Here is an 18,457-nt window from a genome sequence, read left to right on the forward strand (position 1 = left end):
GGCCATTCAATATGCAGTACTGCTGCATGCATCTGGGTCATTTCAGTGTTTAAAAGAGATATTGTGGTGAGGCTATCTTTTAAGGCTTGCTGTGTAAAATTGTTTAATACCTCTATCCTGAGTATAACATCTTCAATACCTAATGAAGGCAGAAATATAGCAGCTACATGGCCAAATCAATTGAATACTGGCTGGGACACTGAGCTTTTAGTAATGATAGATTTGCCCCAAGGGTAGATATTTATGAATACTTCCTTGAGCCCCGTATAACCTTAGAGTGAATCAGCCTATACAAACTGGAGGTAACCAGGGCCATAGGTTGATGTTGTATAGCTACTGAGTTCCATTCAGACCTACCCAGCAAACATTAGGTCTGTTAATTCAGTCAGTTCCAAGCCATTCACTTTCCTATAGTATTATGGTTTGGAGACAATGCAGTGGAGGTAGCAATCCCATTTTCCTTGTTTTGGGGTCATCTTGCTGTGAATGATTTGGTTGTTCCCATCAGAGAGGGGCTATCTGGCTTAAATCATGTCTAGGTGTTAACCACATCATGCCACCCCAAAGTTGCAAATGACCCTCTTTTTCTTTGATAATTTAATGTTCAGCTTTATCATCAAAATATTTAACATGTTGAACAGCTCCTATACCATTTTTTAAATAAGAAAATAAACAAAACATGCTAATATTTATTCAATAGAATCATCAACAGTAATTATAAGTAATTAACTAGGTCTATACATATTAACAAAGACAGAGCTCCAAAATATAAGTGAAAAAGAATACATCCATCTTGATGACATTTGTGTATATTTTACAAACAACAAAACAAAAATTTCCTAATGATACTGGGTGACAATGCAAAAAATAGATGAAAGTATATACAAACTCAATAAAAGAACTGGTTAAGGGGACTTTATTTACATCTTGATGTTCAGAAAGCAAATACAACAAAATGTTAACAGTTATGATTTCTGAATGGTGGGAATGTGGATATTTACTATTACTTGTCCTTTTCTGTTATTTTTTCAGATTTTAATTCATTTCCTCCGGTGTTCAAACAGATGCTCTGTTTCAATACTGGTGGTAAACTGGACACTCTGAAAAACTGTTTAATACTGGACTTTGCATGCAATTTAAATGATGTTCAAAATAAAAGTTGACTAAATGTGACATTAGCATTAACTGATAACTTTAGTATCGACCCTCTTAAGAATAGACTCACAGCATTCATTAACATGATAACGTAAAAGCAAACCAAATGTAAAACAATTTCTTCAATTATATAAGGATTTTTGAAGGACCAATCTTTGGACAAGATTAAGTTAATCAAACTAGCTTTTCTCCAGTGCCATCTGGTGGAGACAAGCAGCAACCTACTCTGTACCTTCTACAACTTAACCATGGCTAGGGTTATCACAACAGCACTCTCTTCAATGGTGGCACCTCTTTTATTCTGAAGTTACTGAATAGTGTACTACTAACTGTTTAATTTCTTTAGAGTCTTCCTTAAACTGTAAATTCATCAGCTTATTGGTTAGATAAGAGGCAAGCGGATATTTCACCTCTACTCTCTTATACTTCTTTTTTTTTTCTTTTTTGCTTTCTTGGCTTCCACTGCCTTGCCTTCTGCAAAATAAATGAATTTAGACTGATCATTTAGAAGAGATGCTCTTTTAACTTCCTCTCAGACTCCTTCTTTAATTTTTTTAAATCAAATAATGCCTTAACTTCGGTTCCACCCCAGAGCATCCTCAAATCATAATCTCCACTCATCCACATTCCAGATCTGGTACAAATAATTCCAGCAGTTGCTCCCTATACAAAAAAACAAAAAACTGTAGTGTCACTTTACTTTACATAAACTTATGACAATGATAAATTTTCATTTAAAGGACAGCACTTTTTTTAAATACCATATTGTTACTATAAATATGCAGTGGGAATTACAAAATAAACCATTCCTTCTCCCAAATGCTGGTTGAGATAGTGAAAAGCATTACAGTATCTTACAAGGAGACAATAAAATAGGCTAGATTTTCAGACAGTAAAGAAAAATATCAACATGACAAAAAAGGAAAGAAACACAGTAACAAGGTTATTAATCCCCCATCTTACAACACTGAATTCCTTCATCCTGGGTGGGAAAAAAAGAAAAGATGGAACTGAGCTGGGTGAAAAAATTATTCTGGAAAATGTCAACTGTACTCAAACAAATAAGTCCTTTCTAAATGGTTTCCCATTAGTGTTTGTTTTATATGGCTATGATTGCATTCGAACTTTATAACCTGCTGTACAATAGAAAGATTTTTAACTGTTTGCAAAGCAGCAGTAGCAGAGAATGGAAATAAATAAAGCTAAAGGCACTCCCTCCCTCAGAGGCTCCAAACTGTTAGACACTGATGTAGGTTTAAGCTTGGTGGGTTTCAGTCACTCCATTCAGATGTCCCTTTAGGTTCATACAAACACACTGAATTGCTGGTTTAACTTCTTTTCCTTCCTCCAAGTTTATGATAAAGAGACTAACTCCCGTATTGGGACTGACTGATACAATCTCAGATTTGCTCACAGTTGCTGGTAAGGAACACTTAAGGTCAGTCAGAAAATAATCAAATAGGCTTCTCGTATAAGCTCCATGACTCACAACTAAGACACTGGCTGCTAATCCTGGAGTACTGCCGTTTGAATTAAATTTGGATCCAAGGTTTTTTGCTAAAGGAAATATTTCTGCTAAAGAAGTTTTCAGAGAGTTGCATGGTATGCCTTGTGAGAACTGTTCTTTCTGACTTGCTTCTTTCAGGATCAGTTGACAAAGATATTCAAAAAAGTCTTTTCCACGCATCCTCACCTGGTCCAGTGTCTCTCCTCCGGGTGGTGTGAAGGTAGGGCATTCCAACCCCGCTACCTTTGCCAATGCTCTTAGCTCAGCCAGTGCCTTGCCTTCTGCAGCCCCATATTTCCTTTCTCGAAGTCTCGAATCATACTTTACTGTCAGGTTACTGCAAAACTTGCTTTTCTCCAAAATCCCGTGCATGGTCTGCTTGGTCCTTGTGAGATCGCTGGAGAAAGCATGAGTAAACTTGACGTTTTTGAGATATATCCCAACGGCAGCTGCTTGTTTGGATCCAGTTTCTGAAAGAGGCTCATCTATTCCTTGTCCTTGAATTATTTTCTCCTTGTTAAATCTTGTTTCTCCATGCCGGATAAAAGCACGAAGCCTGTCATCTTCCTGGTGTCCGAGGGAGGTAGAGCAAGGACCACAGGTCGGCGTCCCGCGCCGGTGTACCACGCCACCCCTCCTCTCTGCTCTGCAGGCTCGCCTCGCCCACCCGACTTCCGCCAACCCCCGCTCCTATACCATATTGTTATGAGAAAAAGAAACTCAAAGTTCTGGGGTTTCTAAATTGACTAACTACCTTTTTGGATCAACATTAGTTATATGCCTGATTTTTAGAGTTCCCCATGGTTCTTGTCTGCTTTTAATTAATTTTTTAATTTCCTTCCAGTCAGATCCCTGGAGGGGTGATATCCACCAGGGTAAACTGGAAACACTTGATGTAGGTAATTGGCCACACACCTAGCAATCAGACTGATTCATAGAAGCTGCATAAGAATATGCTTATTGAAAGAAAGCATTAGAGCCTGATAATATATCATCCCTGTGGGTTATACTTCAGCATAGATATAAAATGGGAATGTGCCAAAAATATACATTATTAGGCATATTTTCACCTTGGATAACACACAGCATTATACAGCTTTAATGATATTCAGATAAAAGAATTGTGCTAATATTTATTTCTTAGCTGTTATCCTGAAGATAAATTTTCAATGTTCTAGAGGTTTGCATTGATATCTGCCTTCCAGAAATTGGTCAGTTTCTTCTTCTTCTTCAGGATTTTCAGCCACCTGTTTTTCAATCCTGGTTCTGTGAAGGAGTCTAGGAGAGAGAAGCTGGTTGGAGGGTGCTATTTTTATTCTACTATGGTGCACCCATGGTTTCACTACAATCAACTTGACAGAGAAGTGAGTTGTTAATAAGATTTCATAGGCCTTTCTCATTTTGGTTCCAATTGGTCTGTTCAATGTTGATATTTCCTGCTCTTTTAAAAGAATTAGTTCCACAGATTTAAACTGATGTAAGGGAACATCTGTAGGAAAAGAGAATTGACTTGAGACATAGCAATGAATTGCTTCTAATGTGACCCATAGGGACTGAATGCATTTCTTAGTTTCTAACACTTGGACTTGTTCCATCAAAGTGTACACACCAGTATCTTTGAGGAATGGTCTACCATATACCATCTCAAACAGGATCAAATGGAGCCTGCTTCTGGGCACTACTCTTACCAGCATCAGAGCCACCAGTAATACCTTGTCCCATGAGAGATTAGTTTCTTGGCAAAATTTTGCCACCATTCTTTTCAGGGTATGATTCATCCTTTCCACTTTCCCAGTAGATTGTGGTCTTCAAGATGCATGTAATTTCCAATGTATGTTTAGGGCTCCTGATAATTCTTGTGAAACTTCTGATATAAAAGCACTGCCATTATCACTTTGAATTGAAAATGGAAGTCCAAATTGTGGGATTATTTCCTTCAGAAGTGTCTTAGTTACTTCTGAAGCTCACTCTGTCCTGCATGGAAAAGCCTCTACCCATCCTGTAAATGTACCTACAAAAACAAAGAGGGACCAGTGATTTCCAGTGGTCCTTGGCATAACAGTCAAATCTACTTACCAATCCTCACCTGGAGTTGTGCCCCTGGCTTGCACCCCTCTTATAGGGGGTGGAGGCCCAGGCTTGGGGTATTTCTAGCACAAATTAAATGGGTTTGTGTTATTTTCTGAATGGTTCTTTGCTTCTTAGGCCCATAGTATAATTTTTTAGCCATTTGTACATGACATCTCTTCCATAATGAGTGCTTTGATGTAAATAAGTAAGAACTCTCTCCATTAAGTGTTCAGGAATAAGAATTATTCCATCTTTATTATAAATCCATCCTTCCTCCAGTTTCTTGTATGGAATGTTTGACAGAGAACTAGTACATATTTATTCTAGGGTAAAACCCTGTTGTTTACCTCTAAAATTGAGAGCTGAATACTGAGGAAAGTTTTTTCATTTTACATCTGGTACCAGAGGAAGTACCAACGATGAGGATGGAGATTTAAATTTGGCCACTGGTCTTGTTTCCAAATCTGCTATTTAATTTCTTTGTACATAGTTCATTTCTCCTTTCTGATGACTGTAACAATACATTATGGCCACTTCTTTAGGCAGCACCACTGCTTCTAATAATGCTAAGATCATGTCTATATGCTTAATTTCTTTCTTCTTTGATGTTCAGAGTCCTCTTTCTTTCCAGATAGCTTCACAAGCATGAGCTATATTAAGAGTGTATTTAGAGATTCCTGGTGCCTGCCTATGTAAAAAAAAAAGTGTATTTAGAGTCTGTATATGCATATTTATCTGTTGTCCCTTTCCTAGATGTAGCACTCTGGTGAGTGCAATAAACTCTGCCCATTGTGTGGATGTACTTGGGGAAGGGCCCCACTTTCCATTACCATTTGTAGAGTTACCACAGCATAACAGGCTCTTTGAAGTCCTCTCTTCATGAAACTGCTCCCATCAGTGTACATTTGAATGTCTGGTTGCTCTAAAGGTTGATCAACCAAATCTGGGGAGCTGGAATAGACTTCATCAATTATGCTCAGGTTATACTCAGGTTCTCCTCCCTACTCAGAAGTAAAGTCACTTCGTTTAAACTAGAAGAAATTTTTAGAGTGATGTTAGGATTATCTAAGAGAATGGCTTGGTATTTACCTAACTGTCCAATGGTGAGCCAATATCCACCTTTCTGTTATCAGAACAACAGCACATAGTGTGGAGTGTGCACAGTGGTATGTTGTCCTAACATAAATTTTTTGGTATCTTTGAGAAAATCACAGGTGGCTGCCACAGTGCTTAGGAAAACTGGCCATCCTGGAGCAGTATTACATAATTGTTTAGAAAAATAGGCCACAGGGTGATTGATATTTCCTGGATTCTGAATGAGCACTCCTAATTCAATTCCTTAGCTTTCATGTATGAAAGGGTACTTGGTTCTGGAAGGCCTAGTACTGGCACAAGTACTGACACTTGTCTTTTTATTTTCTGGAAAGCATTGCTACACTCAGTGGTCCATTGTAAAGTTTCTTCCTCAGATCTGGTGAGGGCTTTATCTAAAGGCTTTGCTATGAGCCCAAAATTAGGTATCCAAATCCTACAAAAGCCTGCCATCCCTAGGAATTCCCAAAGCTGTCTTTTTAGTAAGTGTCTCTGCCACTTGGGCTAAAGCCTTTCTTCAAACTGGCAATAGATTTCTCTGTTCTCTCAATAACTCAAAACCCAAATATTTCACAGATTCTTGTGAAATTTAAGCCTTCTTCGAGGCCTTAGAACCCCAGTCCACTAAAAATTTAGAGTTTGTATAGTGTTTTTGTCTGATGTATCTTTAGTACAGATTGCTATTAATATGTCATCTACAAACTGTAATAACACTCGTTCATGTAAGAGTAAATGTTTTAGATGTCTAGCCAACATTTTTCCAAATATTGTGGGAGAATTTTTAAATTCTTGTGGAAGGACAGTCCAAAAATATTCTTGCTTAAGTTTAGTGACTGAGTCCTTCCATTCAATAGTAAAAAATTCCTGTGATTCTGAATTAAGGGGTATGCAGTAAAAGGTGTCTTTAAAATCTAAAATGGTGAACCAACAGATATCCTCAGATAATGCAGTGAGTAAGGTGCTCAGGTTTGGCACCACAAGGTGAATGGCTTCTAAAATTTGATTAATAGCCCAGAGATTCTTCATAAAATGATACTCATTTAGGGTGCTTGGCTTTTGCACAGGCAATATTTGAGTATTATATGGAGATTGACAGTGTTGGTATTTCAGAAATTTCTCTATAAGTGGAGCAATGCCTTTTCTGGATTCTAGCTTATGTGGATACTGTTTAATTTTATGCACAGTACCTGGCTTCTGAAGTTTCACTCAAAATGGCTCTACTGTCTTTGCTTGTGCATGTTTTCATCAGTCCATGTTTCTGGTTTCTTAGCTTTTAAGATTTCTTCTAGAATAGGCCTTGTCAGATTTCCTCCTTTGGTGAGTAGGAAAGTAGGCTGTAGTGCACAGGCATGCCCTGGAGGCATAAACCAGAGAAAATATTATCTGGGCATTTAAATTGGTTAGCAAGCCTCTTCCCAGCAAGGAAACTGGACATTCTGGTACATATAAAAAACTATGCTTTAAATTTTTAGTACCAATTAAACAGCCTAGATGCTGCAAAAATGGCTTATTCGTGTTCTTACTAGATACTCCAGTTATAGTAACAGATTGGTTGGAAATCACATTAGGTTTTTTATTTAATACTGAGTTAATGGTTCTTGTATAGAAAAGAAAATCAACTAATTGCTTTCTCACCTGTACTGTTATCCAAAGGTCTTGGTGGGAGATTGAAAGAAGTGATGTTTCTTCATAGAGCCCTTGGCCCCCTTCATTCAAAGTGACTGTCAGCTGCATCATCATTTCATTGGGGTATCTGTAATGCAGGCTGTCCAGCTTCCCTAGGGGCTTTTCCTTTGGGGTGGCTAGGGCAATCCCTCTTCCACTGTGCCCCTTTTCTGCAGTATATGCATTGGTTTGCTTCTAATTTCTTAGGAGTCCCTCCCAACTCTCAAGGGAAATGTAGAGGGACCCAGGACTCTTACCTACCTGCCATTATCTTATCCTGGTTTTCCTTGGTTCATTAGAGTCCCAAGATGTGCCATTTACTTCCTAAGGTATTGATCTTCCAGTGCTGCTTGTTTTTGAAAATACTGATCTTTAACTTTATCACTGTTGCTATAAACTTTAAAAGAGATTTCAACCAACCTAGAGATAGTAAATTCTTTTCCATTGTCTATCCTTACATGATGAAAGCTCTGAGTAATAAAAGTTATATTTAGGTTTATGACATTTTCTTGACTTTCTGGATCTGTTTGTGTATTGCCAGTAAGTAGTATAAATTCTTTAAAGAAAAGCCAAAGGATTCTCTTTTGGCCTTTGTCTTACTTCATTTATCTTCTGATAATTTATAGCTTTAGGGACACCTTTTCACAAGCCAACAATACTGTACTCTTTATGGTATTCTAATTTAGCTCAGCCTTCTACTTCAGTTGGATTCCATTCATGGTCCCTTATAGGTTTTGCTAAATTTGCCTCAGCATATCCTGGGTTGCCAGGGTTTTCTCCCTGTTTTCTATCAGCTTCCTGCTTTGCCTTTTCTATTACCATTCTCCATTCTTCTGTTATCAAGGTATTTAATGAAGTCTGAATGTCAAAGCAATTTTGGTTATAGGATGCAAATATTGAAGTAAGCAGTTTCTCTATTTCCTTTGGGTCCTCTCTATAGAGTGGAGTATTATTTTTTCAATTATTGAAATCTGACATATGCACATACACAAATCCTCTTGGTCCTCCCTGATCATATACTCCAACTCACACTTGCCAGAGGGGTAGAAGTTTTTGCAGTGGTTCTGCTGTTGATTTTAAGGAGAAGCCCTGACCAAATTGGGTTTCCTGCCAGGTGTGGAAGGGGTAGACCATTCCTCCTTCAGGATCATTTCTCTCTGGTAGAGGGAGATATTAAAGAGGATGATGAAGGGGCATGAGATTTTATTCTTTTCTTGATCTGTTTGTTCCTTTGTTATAGGGTGCAGACAGAGATGATAAAGGAGTTAATAACAATTCTATTGAATCCTCCAGTATGAATCAGGAAGAATGTTTTTCTTTTCTTCATCACTATTTATGGGTACAACATCACATCTTCACATTAACATCAGTTGCTAGGAGAGACAAAGGAAGAATTGAACATATATCATCGTACCATTTCTGTTTCTTTTTGCAGGACAGTTCTAATTGTAATATGATGCTCTTATCTGTAGATCCATTCTCAGGCCAGCTGTCTTCTGATTCTTAATTATATTGTGGCCAGACTTCGTTACAAAAGTTAATTAAGTTCCACTTTTTCATAGACTCATAGCTAAAATTTTTCCAGCTATTCAAGATGCAGCCCAGAGGGCTATATTCAGGAACACCATTAGAGTTAGAATTTCCCATTTTAAAAGATTTCCATAGTCAGTAATCAGCTAAAACACTCAGATAGTATGAATGTTGCAAAACACCACCATATACTATTAACAAGACTTGCTTTATTTAAACAGCACAACAAATGCATCAACTGACACTTAGACACAAAATGCCTACCACACCAATTTAGCAATTAACCAATATTTAGGTACTATGCTGGCTAAAACTTAAACAGGCCTACTTAACTTCATTAAACCCATTAATTGTTGGATCAGGTCAGGACCTCAAACCCTGTACAGCAAGGTACCCAAATCAGAAGGTGTAGAGGTAACAGCAAAGGGATCATTCTGGAAGCTGGACCCAGGCCTAGGTCAAAGGGAACTCAGACCATTTATCTACTTCCTGATTCACCTTTACCCTGATGACCCGCTCACCCATTCAGATGTCTGGACCTGGAACTGGAAATGGTTTCTCTCTTTGAAGGTTTTCAATGCACCAAAACTTGATGTTGCTGGAGTGCTGGCAGGGCAGAGAACTCCCAATCACTGAACTTCTAGACTAAATAAAGTCCAGCAGCTGCAAAAAGCTCTGTTACCTGGCCTCTATGCCTTGTCAGGGCCACAGAGATTAGATCATTTTCCCTTTGTAGTTGCCAATTAATACCAGACAATATCCATGGATTCTTTTGCCCAACATGCTCAATAACCAATACCTGAGACACTGGCGTATCAAACAGAGAAAAGTTTATTACTACCCATGTAGCAGGAGAACAGACAGCATAATGGCCCAAAATATGTCTCTCTGAACAAAGGAGATTCAAGGTTTTTAATGTTTCTAACAAGGGAAGATGAGGTCATTTCAGTCAGTAAATTCAGAGCAGACAAGAAAATAGTTTTGGGTGGGCCATGGTGGCTCAGCAGGCAAGAATGCTCACTTGCCATGCCAGAGGACCTGGGTTTGATTCCCAGTGCCTGCCCATGTAAAAAAAAAAGAAAATAGTTTTAGTAGTTAATACTTAATAGTGAATAAAGCTGGTATGATCATATGTGTAATCATTCTGTTTAATTCCCTGTTTCCAATATCTTTGGTCATATATTTAGGAGTGGAATTCCATGGTAATATGCTCATTCTGTGTTTAACTTTTTGAAAGACACTAAATTGCTTTCCACAGTAGCTGTGCCATTTTATATTCCCATCAACCATGTAGGGGGTTTCCAGTTAACCAGCCTGTTCTCTGTGATGGATTGAATTATGTTCCCCAAAAAGTTATGTTGAAGTCCTACTCTTCAGTACTTCAGGATGTGGTATTATCTACAAATGGGCTCATGTCAGATGAAATTAATGAAGTTAAATAAGATCATATTGGAGTGCATGAGCTCTTAATCCAATATTACTGGTATTCTTAAATGAAGAAGAAACTTGAACAGAGACAGCCAGAAGTTAGAACCTCATGTGACAACTGAGGCAAAGAGTGCCATGGGTTTCTGGAAAACCATCAGCAGAAGACAGAAAATTCATGGAACAGATTCTTCCTCCAAGGGAAGCATGACCTTGCTTTCAGGCTTACAGATTCCAAAACTGTGAGGCCATATTTTACTCTTGCTTGAAATCACTCCATTTCTGATTCACTTTGACAGTAGCCCTAGAAGATTAGACAGTTGTTATATTCCATTCATTTAAAAAATATAACAAATGTTTAAATTTTGTTATTGAAACTACTTAAAAAGCTCAAAGTAAAAAAAGATTAAGCAAAATTGCTCAAGCATCAAATTGCACTGGGTGACCTCCTTCATCACATCTATCCCTAAGACTCAGAGACATCAGATGAAGGTGGTCACAAACAATAAGGGTTCTGGTTCTTAGGATAAATATCTTTCCAGATGGTAATGATGTCAAGGTTGCATATTTTCAATGATCAAACAGAAAAAAATGGGTTTATATTAGTTATTGCTAAACTAAGCAGGGAATGGAAGTGTAAATTAAAAACACCTTTTAACACATATATTCTTTAGAACAAACACTGATCTGAGAAAAAAACACCCAGTAAGAATCAAACAAATACTCAAAGCCTTATACTATCCATCAGAGCACTGGTAGAACAACATTATACTGCATGTCATAAATAAGAAAAATATCAAAATTTGATACTATTTATGGCATATCATAAGAAATTTTTATGCTCATTTAAGATATATGTGGGAGAGAAAAAATAATTGAGTTGATGGAGAAAAACATAAGGTATATACATTTTATTATGATTATTTCACAATTGTGTCTCATGACAACTAAAAAATCTCAATGATGTAAGTATCCAAAAAGTTAAACTCTCCTAAAAATACAAGCAGAACTTGCATACATATGTCAAATAGCATTTGATAATAGAGCTTAATATGACTGTCAAGTAATTCACAATGAATGACCAGGTGAGGAGTTGTATCAAAGATGAAAAACTTAACTGCATTTAATTATTCAATATTTCACCTTACCATGATTGTGAAGGTAAATGTCAATGATTAAAATGCAAAGAGAAAATCATAATACATATTGCATCATTAGGAAAAATTTCCAGGAAAAAAAATTTAATTATAGAGAATTTTGTGGTTGTAATGTTGGATCTCATTGTGGTTTTGATTTGCATTTCCTTATTGGCTAATCAGGCTGAGAATTTTTTTTTTGTGCTACATGTCAATTTGTTGTATATCTTCTTTGGAGATGGGTCTGTTCAAATTCTTGCATATTTGTTTTTGTTGGTTGCTGTGTTGTTTTCTCAGTTGTGAGACTTCTTTATATATACTTTTTATATGAATCCTTTATCAATTATTTACTAAAATTCTGCAGGATGCTTTTTTGCTTTGTTGTTAATGTCCTTTGATGCATAAATTATTTTTAATTTTAATGGAATTCAATTTATCTATTTTTTTCTTGTTTGGGCTTTTGGTATCATATATTAGAATCCACTGTAAAATATTTTCTTCTCTTTACTTTTAAGAGTTTTGTGATTTAGCTCTTATAATTAGATTTTAGCATATTTTGAGCTTTTTTAAATGGAGGAAGGTAGGGGTCTGTGCCAGTTTAAAAGTATTATGTACCCTAGTACAGCCATGTTTTAATCCAGATCCCTTTCATGAAAGCAGCTATTTCTCTTAATCCCTATTCAATACTATAGGTTGGAAACTTGAGTAGATTATCTACACAGAGATGTAACTCATCTAATTGTGAATATTAACCTTGGATTAGAGGGAGATGTGACTCCACCCATTTCAAATGGGTCTTGATGACTAGTTTACTGGAATTCTTTAAAAGAAGAAACATTTTGGAGAAACACAGGAGAATAACAGCAGAGTCATAGGCTGAGATACCATGCAGCCAGAGATGTTTAGAGATGAAGAAGAAAAATGCTCATGAGGGAGCTTCATGAAACAAGGATCCTAGAGATAAAGAGAGCAGATGTCACCGTGCTCACCATGTGCCCTTCCAGTTAACAGAGGAACCCTGAATTTCATTGGCCATTCTTGAGTGAAAGTAATCTCTTCTTTGAGCCTTAATTTGGACAATTTTATACACTTTCTTTAATTGAGACGTTTTCATGGCCTTAGAAGTGTAAACTAGCAATTTCTTACATTTCCTATTTTTTTTTCCAATCTACATGTACAATCAGTAATTCTTAATAACATCACATAGTTGCATATTCATCATTTCTTAGTACATTTGCATCGATTTAGAAAAAGAAATAAAAAGACAACAGAATAAGAATTAAAACAATAATAGAAAGAAAAAAAACAAAAAAAACAAAAACAAAAAACCTATACCTCACATGCAGCTTCATTCAGTGTTTTAACATAATTGCATTACAATTGGGTAGTATTGTGCTGTCCATTTCTGAGTTTTTATATCCAGTCCCGTTGTACAGTCTGTATCCCTTCATCTCCAATTATCCCTTCTCTCTTTTTTTTTTTAATTAACGGAAAAAAAGATATTAACCCAACATTTAGAGATCATACCATTCTACTCATGCAATCATTAATTCTTAACATCATCACATAGACGCATGATCATCATTTCTTAGTACATTTGCATTGGTTTAGAAGAACTAGCAACATAACCGAAAAAGATATAGAATGTTAATATAGAGAAAAAAATAAAAGTAATAATAGTAAAATCAAAACAAAACAACACAAAACAAAACAAAAACCTATAGCTCAGATGCAGCTTCATTCAGTGTTTTAACATGATTACTTTACAATTAGGTATTATTGTGCTGTCCATTTTTGAGTTTTTGTATCTAGTCCTGTTGCACAGTCTGTATCCCTTCAGCTTCAATTACCCATTGTCTTACCCTGTTTCTAACTCCTGCTGAACTCTGTTACCAATGACATATTTCAAGTTTATTCTCGAATGTCCGTTCACATCAGTGGGACCATACAGTATTTGTCCTTTAGTTTTTGGCTGGATTCACTCAGCATAATATTCTCTAGGTCCATCCATGTTATTACATGCTTCATAAGTTTATCTTGTCTTAAAGCTGCATAATATTCCATCGTATGTATATACCACAGTTTGTTTAGCCACTCTTCTGTTGATGGAGATTTTGGCTGTTTCCATCTCTTTGCAATTGTAAATAATGCTGCTATAAACATTGGTGTGCAAATGTCCGTTTGTGTCTTTGCCCTTAAGTCCTTTGAGTAGATACCTAGCAATGGTATTGCTGGGTCGTATGGCAATTCTATATTCAGCTTTTTGAGGAACCGCCAAACTGCCTTCCACAGTGGTTGCACCCTTTGACATTCCCACCAACAGTGGATAAGTGTGCCTCTTTCTCCGCATCCTCTCCAGCACTTGTCATTTTCTGTTTTGTTGATAATGGCCATTCTGGTGGGTGTGAGATGATATCTCATTGTGGTTTTGATTTGCATTTCTCTAATGGCCAGGGACATTGAGCATCTCTTCATGTGCCTCTTGGCCATCCGTATTTCCTCTTCTGAGAGGTGTCTGTTCAAGTCTTTTCCCCATTTTGTAATTGGGTTGGCTGTCTTTTTGTTGTTGAGATGAACAATCTCTTTATAAATTCTGGATACTAGACCTTTATCTGATATATCATTTCCAAATATTGTCTCCCATTGTGAAGGCTGTCTTTCTACTTTCTTGATGAAGTTCTTTGATGCACAAAAGTGTTTAATTTTGAGGAGTTCCCATTTATTTATTTCCTTCTTCAGTGCTCTTGCTTTAGGTTTAAGGTCCATAAAACCGCCTCCAGTTGTAAGATCCATAAGATATCTCCCAACATTTTCCTCTAACTGTTTTATGGTCTTAGACCTAATGTTTAGATCTTTGATCCATTTTGAGTTAACTTTTGTATAGGGTGTGAGAGATGGGTCTTCTTTCATTCTTTTGCATATGGATATCCAGTTCTCTAGGCACCATTTATTGAAGAGACTGCTCTGTCCCAGGTGAGTTGGCTTGACTGCCTTATCAAAGATCAAATGTCCATAGATGAGAGGGTCTATATCTGAGCACTCTATTCGATTCCATTGGTCGATATATCTATCTTTATGCCAATACCATGCTGTTTTGACCACTGTGGCTTCATAATATGCCTTAAAGTCAGGCAGCGCGAGACCTCCAGCTTCGTTTTTTTTCCTCAAGATGTTTTTAGCAATTCGGGGCACCCTGCCCTTCCAGATAAATTTGCTTATTGGTTTTTCTATTTCTGAAAAATAAGTTGTTGGGATTTTGATTGGTATTGCATTGAATCTGTAAATCAATTTAGGTAGGATTGACATCTTAACTATATTTAGTCTTCCAATCCATGAACACGGTATGCCCTTCCATCTATTTAGGTCTTCTGTGATTTCTTTTAGCAGTTTTTTGTAGTTTTCTTTATATAGGTTTTTTGTCTCTTTAGTTAAATTTATTCCTAGGTATTTTATTCTTTTAGTTGCAATTGTAAATGGGATTCATTCCTTGATTTCCCCCTCAGCTTGTTCATTACTAGTGTATAGAAATGCTACAGATTTTTGAATGTTGATCTTGTAACCTGCTACTTTGCTGTACTCGTTTATTAGCTCTAGTAGTTTTGTTGTGGATTTTTCCGGGTTTTCGATGTATAGTATCATATCGTCTGCAAACAGTGATAGTTTTACTTCTTCCTTTCCAATTTTGATGCCTTGTATTTCTTTTTCTTGTCTAATTGCTCTGGCTAGAACCTCCAACACAATGTTGAATAATAGTGGTGATAGTGGACATCCTTGTCTTGTTCCTGATCTTAGGGGGAAAGTTTTCAATTTTTCCCCATTGAGGATGATATTAGCTGTGGGTTTTTCATATATTCCCTCTATCATTTTAAGGAAGTTCCCTTGTATTCCTATCTTTTGAAGTGTTTTCAACAGGAAAGGATGTTGAATCTTGTCAAATACCTTCTCTGCATCAATTGAGATGATCATGTGATTTTTCTGCTTTAATTTGTTGATATGGTGTATTACATTAATTGATTTTCTTATGTTGAACCATCCTTGCATACCTGGGATGAATCCTACTTGGTCATGATGTATAATTCTTTTAATGTGTTGTTGGATACGATTTGCTAGAATTTATTGAGGATTTTTGCATCTGTATTCATTAGAGAGATTGGTCTGTAGTTTTCTTTTTTTGTAATATCTTTGCCTGGTTTTGGTATGAGGGTGATGTTGGCTTCATAGAATGAATTAGGTAGTTTTCCCTCCACTTCGATTTTTTTGAAGAGTTTGAAGAGAATTGGTACTAATTCTTTCTGGAACGTTTGGTAGAATTCACATGTGAAGCCATCTGGTCCTGGACTTTTCTTTTTAGGAAGCTTTTGAATGACTAATTCAATTTCTTTGCTTGTGATTGGTTTGTTGAGGTCATCTATGTCTTCTTGAGTCAAAGTTGGTTGTTCATGTCTTTCCAGGAACCCGTCCATTTCCTCTAAATTGTTGTATTTATTAGCGTAAAGTTGTTCATAGTATCCTGTTATTACCTCCTTTATTTCTGTGAGGTCAGTAGTTATGTCTCCTCTTCCATTTCTGATCTTATTTATTTGCATCCTCTCCCTTCTTCTTTTTGTCAATCTTGATAGGGGCCCATCAATCTTATTGATTTTCTCATAGAACCAACTTCTGGCCTTATTGATTTTCTCTATTGTTTTCATGTTTTCAATTTCATTTATTTGTGCTCTAATCTTTGTTATTTCTTTCCTTTTGCTTGCTTTGGGGTTAGCTTGCTGTTCTTTCTCCAGTTCTTCCAAATGGATAGTTAATTCCTGAATTTTTGCCTTTTCTTCTTTTCTGATATAGGCATTTAGAGCAATAAATTTCCCTCTTAGCACTGCCTTTGCTGCGTCCCATAAGTTTTGATATGTTGTGTTTTCATTTTCATTCGCCTTGAGGTATTTGCTAATTTCTCTAGCAATTTCTTCTTTGACCCAGTCGTTGTTTAGGAGTGTGTTGTTGAGCCTCCACGTATTTGTGAATTTTCTGGCACTCTGCCTATTATTGATTTCCAACATCATTCCTTTATGGTCTGAGAAAGTGTTGTGTAAGATTTCAATCTTTTTAAATTTGTTGAGACTTGCTTTGTGACCTAGCATATGGTCTATCTTTGAGAATGATCCATGACCACTTGAGAAAAAGGTGTATCCTGCTGTTGTGGGATGTAATGTCCTATAAATGTCTATTAAGTCTAGTTCATTTATAGTAATATTCAGATTGTCTATTTCTTTGTTGATCCTCTGTCTAGATGTTCTGTCCCTTGATGAGAGTGGTGAGTTGAAGTCTCCAACTATTATGGTATATGAGTCTATTTCCCTTTTCAGTGTTTGCAGTATATTCCTCACGTATTTTGGGGCATTCTGATTCGGTGCATAAATATTTATGATTGTTATGTCTTCTTGTTTAATTGTTCCTTTTATTAGTATATAGTGTCCTTCTTTGTCTCTTTTAACTGTTTTACATTTGAAGTCTAATTTGTTGGATATTAGTATAGCCACTCCTGCTCTTTTCTGGTTGTTATTTGCATGAAATATCTTTTCCCAACCTTTCACTTTCAACCTATGTTTATCTTTGGGTCTAAGATGTGTTTCCTGTAGACAGCATATAGAAGGATCCTGTTTTTTAATCCATTCTGCCAATCTATGTCTTTTGATTGGGGAATTCAGTCCATTGACATTTAGTGTTATTACTGTTTGGATAATATTTTCCTCTAACATTTTGCCTTTTGTATTATATATATCATATCTGATTTTCCTTCTTTCTACACTCTTTTCCATATCTCTCTCTTCTGTCTTTTTGTATCTGACTCTAGTGCTCCCTTTAGTATTTCTTGCAGAGCTGGTCTCTTGGTCACAAATTCTTTCAGTGACTTTTTGTCTGAGAATGTTTTAATTTCTCCCTCATTTTTGAAGGATAATTTTGCTGGATATAGGAGTCTTGGTTGGCAGTTTTTCTCTTTTAGTATTTTAAATATATCATCCCACTGTCTTCTAGCTTCCATGGTTTCTGCTGAGAAATCTACACAAAGTCTTATTGGGTTTCCCTTGTATGTAATGGATTGTTTTTCTCTTGCTGCTTTCAAGATCTTCTCTTTCTCTTTGACCTCTGACATTCTAACTAGTAAGTGTCTTGGAGAACGCCTATTTGGGTCTAATCTCTTTGGGGTGCGCTGCACTTCTTGGATCTGTAATTTTAGGTCTTTCATAAGAGTTGGGAAATTTTCAGTGATAATTTTTTCCATTAGTTTTTCTCCTCCTTTTCCCTTCTCTTCTCCTTCTGGGACACCCACAACACGTATATTTGTGCGGTTCATATTGTCCTTGAGTTCCCTGATACCCTGTTCAAATTTTTCCATTCTTTTCCCTATAGTTTCTGTTTCTTTTTGGAATTCTGATGTTCCATCCTCCAAATCACTAATTCTATCTTCTGTCTCTTTAAATCTATCATTGTAGCTATCCATTATTTTTTCTATGTTTGCTACTTTATCCTTCACTTCCATAAGTTCTGCGATTTGTTTTTTCAGTTTTTCTATTTCTTCTTTATGTTCAGCCCATGTCCTCTTCATGTCCTCCCTCAATTTATCGATTTCATTTTTGAAGAGGTTTTCCATTTCTGTTTGTATATTCAGCATTAGTTGTCTCAGCTCTTGTGTCTCATTTGAGCTATTGGTTTGTTCCTTTGACTGAGCCATATTCTCAATCTTTTGAGCGTGGACAGTTATCTTCTGCTGCTGGCGTCTGGGCACTTAGTCAGATTTCTCTTGGTGTTGGACCCAGCAAGGTTGTAATATTTTTCTGTGAAATCTCTGGGTTCTGTTTTTCTTATCCTGCCCAGTAGGTGGCGCTCG

At 36.6% G+C, this 18,457-nt stretch overlaps 1 pseudogene; it reads right to left on the reverse strand.

Moving 5' to 3' along the window:
• Positions 1 to 2,135: 2,135 nt before the first annotated feature.
• On the reverse strand, positions 2,136 to 7,561 carry LOC143680358 (fructose-2,6-bisphosphatase TIGAR pseudogene; annotated as a pseudogene).
• Positions 7,562 to 18,457: the final 10,896 nt, after the last annotated feature.

The sequence above is a fragment of the Tamandua tetradactyla genome, chromosome 4 (assembly GCF_023851605.1).
Source record: "Tamandua tetradactyla isolate mTamTet1 chromosome 4, mTamTet1.pri, whole genome shotgun sequence".
NCBI lineage: Eukaryota > Metazoa > Chordata > Mammalia > Pilosa > Myrmecophagidae > Tamandua > Tamandua tetradactyla.